A 7,012-nucleotide genomic window follows, 5' to 3' on the forward strand; every position below is an offset into this window, starting at 1 on the left:
AGTTACCATTATTATTGCTTTTTATTTCGATTTGATTTGATTTTTTGAGGCGTGTCTAATTGTCTAACAGAGTCCAGTTTACCAGCTCCAAATAGGATACGGCCTTTGTTATTTACCGCGATTCTCGGCGACGACGAGTCCTGGCAGGCGATGGTCTCCTTCTGCGAGACAGTAATGTCCCAGAAGGAGAATTAAGAGCGAGTAAGAGAGGAGGCCGCCGACGAGGATGGGAGTTGCTATTTAATGACCTCCAGTAACGCCCCTGTGTCCGTGTCGGGCAGGGATGGGAACCCGGTCCTACTAGACACGGCGTCGTTGGGATTGTTCAGAAGTGAGCCGGACCGCCCGTGGAGGAGAAGTCTGGCTTTTTCGCCGAGGCCAGCCTGTCGCTAGAGGGATCCTGTTGCCTGCAGATCCGGGACCCTCCAATGAAAGCGGCTGAAGGCTTCCGCAGGGGTTTTGGTCAGTATTGCACCCCCAAGTGCTGAAGCCAACATACTGTCTAGGAATGCCTACCCGGGTATCCTGGATATCACCCGTAAATGGGTTCCCCTGCGATAACAAAAAAATCTTAGTTGGAGCTAGTAAACTGGTATCTGATAGGCCATATTAGGGGTACGGTGATTTGAAATCGTTACGATTAGTTAGTATACTATTATCATCATTACAGTCATACATTAATATAAGTTAATAGTCTTCAATAAAGAAAGAATGGAACCTTTGCAAAAACACAACAGGGCTTAAGGGCTGATCTCAAACTAATCTTTCAAAATGTCTGAAAATTTAGCAGCTTTAAAATACAATAAATAACAATAATAATACATAATAATACACACACGTCTGTTATTCCTACGGTAAGCAACTTAATGCCTGTGTTATAAGTAACAGCCGATTGATTAATAGCCAATTGTTAAATAGTTTTTTTTTTTATATTTTTTAAATAAAAATATACATAGAAATAGTAAATATATAAACGTATAAATACAATATTACAAAAAGAATCAGGCGGGAATCAAACCAGCAACCCTCGGAGTAGAAAGCAGGGCCACTACAAAATGCGCCAACGGGCTATAGTAAATTCGATGTATTAATTTTTTAAATATTTTTATCTACACTAATGTTGTAACATTCTACTTATGTTTCCAATACTTGACTTATAATTACTACTGTTATAGCGCAGACAACAAAACACTCAATTTAAGCAATTTCACATGATGGTATAATATCCACATCGATATCGTAAAATCTCATTATAACATCGCGCGCATGCGCGCAGCTGCGCTCTCATTGGTTAGATTTTAATGGCGGCAAAATCACTGTGACAATACACGTACGCGTGAATTTAATTTAATAAATTAAAAGTTAAAAATGGATAGCGACGATGATATTTGTACGCCTCCAGATATTCTAGAATTGGCAACAAAATTAACTCACAATCTTTTGCCAGAAAAATCTAGAAAATTATATGAAAAAGAATATAATAACTTATTCCGACTCCGTCTACGAGCTCTACTGCTTGCCCCGCGACCGCTACAGCTGCTGGATCAATAATTAACATTAACTTTCAAAATGGTACCATCCAAAATTTAAACAATTATTATAAATAAACTATTGTCAGCTTTTACTCTTGTTGTTGGAAACTCGCTGCGCTCGTTTCATAAACTCACACTCGTGTTTTAATACCCTTCATTATATGACAGTTGCATAAACTACTATTATGTGTTCTTTAAGTTTAATGTAGTTTTTAGGTATTTTATGACAACTATTATTGGGTAAAAAAAATACCTATTGTTTTATTTCACTCACTTCATCACTTTAGCCTATCACAGGCCTCTGCTGGACATAGGCCTCCCCAAGATCGCGCCAAACATTAGGCGCGAACTCATTGTTTAATTTATATACGTTCATTTTGATTACTGAACAAAAAAAATATAAAACAAGGATAAGTAAATATATGCTAATGAATATACATGAATTATACATATCTCTTAAATAACAGTCTGGACCTTATTAAGTGCTTGAAAATAATAAATATGGAAATCACTGCAGCAAATAGTTTAAAGATCAAGGAAATGCTTCCTGATAGCCTTTTGTACAAGTCTAATATGCAAGGGTAAAGAATTTCAAAGTCAAGAAGCTTGAACAAGAAAGATTTAATATAAAAGGAAGAAGAGTGAGACGGAATTTCAAAAAATAACGTATCGTCAGAATGAAGACTGCTAAAGAAATTGAAATCGTTGCTTTAGAAAAGCAGACGCAACAGGCTTAAATAGAATAGCGAGTAATGTAAGTTGAGAATATACTGGTCATGGGTATCTTGTGTCAGTACAATATTCCGTTTTCTAATAGTTTATTTGATTATGACGTCTTATAAATAAACACACTTTCCAAAATTGATTTATAAGAATTTCGAAAAACGCGGTCCTTATTAGACGCAATAACGATACACAGCTTTTGATAATTTCAAATATTATATTGAAAATTATACTTATATATATATTTTTTTTTTAATGGAGACTACAATCGCAGGTTTTACTTTTGCTTATCTTGAGTCAAGAGAAAAAATTCTTTAATTATGAAGCTAAACTAAAATTTTATAATGCTTAAATTATAATTAAAATTTAAAATTTCATAAATAGTAGATAAATGCTTCACACTCAACGGTGCCTAAGTAAGATATGAATCTTGTATCGGAGGATTGGAAACACACATTTATCAGTTGCGGGGATCGAACCCGCGACAATGCGTGTCAATCGTATAAACAGTATGAAACTCGATGTAAGGAAGTAGCTCTTTAAATCTGTCTTATTTGTTATTTTTGACCTAAGATAAATTTAAATACTATGCGTAGTAATAAGACACGAGAAGTGGCTCGTGTCTGACTTATTTGTAAATAGTAAGTACTTTCAGCCGATGTGACTTTCGCCTCTGGCAACATTATTTTGCCACGGAAAAACAAAAATACCTACATCAAATCCGTTGCATGCATATATACCTATCGATTTCGAAAAAAACTATCAGAGCCTACCATCCGAAAGTTTGTCCAAACTTAAAATTATGAGTATTACACTGAAGTCTAAAACAACAAGACTGTTTTGATCCTAATTTTTAGCGTAACTTATAAACGGAAGGCGTCGACTCGAAGTACATATTTTAAAAAACCTCATTATAAGTCGAACTAACAGTATATGCTAAGAAAATTTATTCAAAGAAGAAACAACATTAAAGTTAAATACCATGGACTCGATAAATTTTGACTTACAAAGGTAAAATTGTACGGTGAATGTTAGATTTACTTATTTACTATTATTTATATCTAACCTAACCTAACTTTTAACTGAGGTGGGGCACAACAGGAATTTCCTGCTCAAAATATGGAGCAGCCCGACTGGGGTAGTACCTCGACCTTACAGAAGATCACAGCTTAATAATACTGTTTTCAAGCAGTATTGTGTTCCTGTTGGTGAGTGAGGACCAGAGATCCTGGACGGATTGGGGATTGGGTCGGCAACGCGCTTGCGATGCTTCTGGTGTTGCAGGCGTCTATAAGCTACGGTAATCGCTTACCATCAGGTGAGCCGTACGCTTGTTTACCGACCTAGTGACATAAAAAAAAAACTAGGTATAACACGTGGTTCAATAAGTCCCGAGACTAAGTACTAAAAAAAGGTCTTTTTTATAAAATTAATTTTTATTCATCAACATAGTCTCCTCCAAGCGCGATACAGTCCCTCCAACGCTTTTCTAACTTTTCTATCCCATGTGTGTAGAACGATTTGTCTTTGGCTTCAAAATAAGCCTCCGTTGCTGCGATAACTTCACTATTTGAGTCAAATTTCTTACCCTGAAGCATTTTTTTGAGGTCTGCAAACAGCCAATAATCGCTGGAGGCCAAGTCTGGCGAATAAGGGGGATGAGGAAGCAATTCGAAGCCCAATTCGTTAATTTTGGCCATCGTTCTCACGGACTTGTGACAAGGCGCGTTGTCCTGGTGAAACACCATTTTCTTTTTCTTCATGTGAGGCCGTTTATCCGCAATTTTGTACTTCAATCGCTCCAATAAGCACATGTAATAGTCACTATTTATATTTTGCCCCTTTTCAAGGTAGTCAATGAAAAGTATTCCATGCGCATCCCAAAATATAGACGCCATAACCTTACCGGCCGATTTCTGAGTCTTTGGACGCTTCGGGCGGCTTTCACCAGCCGCTCTCCACTCCGCTGCCTGCCGATTGGATTCCGGAGTGAAATGGTATATCCAGGTTTCATCCATTGTTACATACCGACGTAAAAAATCCTTTTTATTATGATTCATCAGCGCCAAACATCGCTCTGAATCATTGATACGTTGTTCCTTTTGATTAGTTGTAAGCAAACGCGGCACCCACTTAGAAAAAAGCTTTTTCATGGCCAAATTTTTATGTAAAATAGTGAAAACACTACCAGCTGAAATCTTAACTATCTCGGCTATCTCTCGCACTTTTACCTTCCTATCTTCCAGTCGATTTTGAGGACTTGGTTAATATTTTGTTGAGTCCCTGCTTCATTTGGACAACCTGAGCGTTCCCCATCATTGGTGTCCATGCGACCGAGTTTGAAGTCGGCATACCACCGACAAATGGTTGCTTTAGAGGGAGCTGATCCTGCATAACATTTTATAAGCCATTGCTGTGCTTCAACGGTATTTTTTCCCATTAAAAAACAATGTTTTATCAACACGCGAAACTCGTTTTTTTCCATTGTATCAAAATTACAACCGTAGCGTCACTTAAATGTTTCAAAATCAATAATTTTATTGTTCCATTTTTAAAAATTTGACACACATTCTTGTATTGATAGCCAGTACTTTTTAAAAATCAAAAGAGTTTTTAATATATGCGCCATTTCCAGGTTAGTCTCGGGACTTATTGAACGATCTAGTATATCTTAATATATATAAATCTCGTGTCACAATGTTTGTCCTCAATGGACTCCTAAACCACTTAACCGATTATAATAAAATTCGCACACCATGTGCAGTTCGATCCAACTTAAAAGATAGGCTATATTTTATTTTGATATATTATGTTATTATTATATTTCAGAAAAAAATAAGGTGATAAGAAGTTCGCCAGGTCAGCTAGTTATAACCATATATTTTTATGTCTTTCGATAATCTATAAAAAGCCGTTTTATCCACTTTTCCGATTTTTCGGCCAATATTAGATAATAATAATACTGCTTCATTTATAAAAAAATGAGTGTGCTTTAGACCACGCGACTGTAGTAAAACTTCTTTAATTGCCCCTACAGTAATATATGAAACGTAACTCTCTCTCTCTTTCTATTCATTCACCAGCTTAAAAACCAAGTCAAGCGTGCCTAAAGAAGTTATACTTCAAAAAAAATCTACATACAAAAATGAGCTATCTGGTTCTTGTGATAGGCAAAAACCTGAGCTACAATGAACTAGTGTGCCCTTCCATTATTTATTCCTTAAAGCAAATTATACAAAAGAAAACTATTTACAAAAATACTCCAACTATTAAGGTCTTCTTTGTTCATTACTCATGCAAGAAAAAGAATACTAGTCCCTCAGATTAATAAACAAAAGGCCAAAAATCTTTTGTTCTAATAGTAAGTTCTTATTCTGAGACTAGTCCTAAGGAAATCATACAATAGCGGCTATTGTTAGGTACCTCTTAAAGACTGTTAACGAACCAAAAAGAGAGATCTGTAATTATCAAACAAATAATATGAATATATCATCATTCCAGCCTATTGCAGTCCACTGCTGGATATAGGCCTCCACAAGTTCGCGCCAAAAATGGCGTGAACTCATGTGTGTTGCCCATAGTCACCACGCCGGGCAGGCGGGTTGGTGACCGCAGAGCTGGCTTTGTTGCACCTAAGACGCTGCTGCCCGTCTTCGGCCTGTGTGTTTCAAAGCCAGCGGTTAGATGGTTATTCCGCCATCGGTCGGCTTCTCAAGTTCCAAGGTGGTAGTGGAACCTTGTTATCCCTTAGTCGCCTCTTACGACACCCACGGGAAGAGAGGGGAGGGATATATACCTATATATATATATAGTCGTAAACGTAGAAGTAGAGCACAACAGGAAATATCCTGATCAAAACCTGGAGAGCCCACTGCACAACGCTACACTCATATACCTACTAATATTACAAAAAGGTGTAATTTATGAGATTGTTTGTAGGTTTGTAAGGGAGCGGGGCCAAGGACTAATAATACTTATAATAATAGATAGACCTAACTTTTTTCTGAGGATTCCATTGTCGCGCCAAGTGGATGTCGTTAATTTCATGGACTATGGCATTTCTTGCGATAACCACGTGGTATTAAAACGTCTCGCACTGACGATCTACGCGTTGAGCTGTCAGCGCTGACGGTCAGCGTGACGAAAGTCAGCCTAAGAGATACAGAATAAGAGATAAAAGAAATAAATGACGGTTACGACGCCCCTGGGAAACCTTTGTAGTCGATATACTCAAAATCTAAAGTAAAAATATTGACACCAAGCGAGTGGCACAGGTTATCTAGTTTTAAATTAAATAAGGATATGAGAAAGTTGAAAAATATTCGAACTAATTCCTAGATACGATTTTATTCATTTATTGTTCTCTTTAACTTGCGTAAATGAATAAGTAAGGAATAGGCAACAAGCAATCACACTGTAAATTTCACAACTTGAGAAATACAAAACAAAAGTACCTATAAAAAGTTAAGAAAAAAAATGCTTCTAAGAAACAGAGAAACTTGCGGTATGGCATGTAACATGAAACGACATTTTAAATAATAATACCTGTTACGTATACTTACTTAAATAACAATGAAAATAGACTAATAACTATGGCATTGAAAAAAGTAAAATGCAACAAAATTAAATTATGCAATATGCAATCATCTTCTCGCAAAATACGATTCCAATAAATTTATTTCTTCATACACTGTTTCCTTTTAATAATGAAGTAGTAACTACTTAAGTTCAGATGCTATGTTGTAGATGGCGTTAAT

This window comes from Melitaea cinxia, chromosome 14 (genome assembly GCF_905220565.1).
Source record: "Melitaea cinxia chromosome 14, ilMelCinx1.1, whole genome shotgun sequence".
NCBI lineage: Eukaryota > Metazoa > Arthropoda > Insecta > Lepidoptera > Nymphalidae > Melitaea > Melitaea cinxia.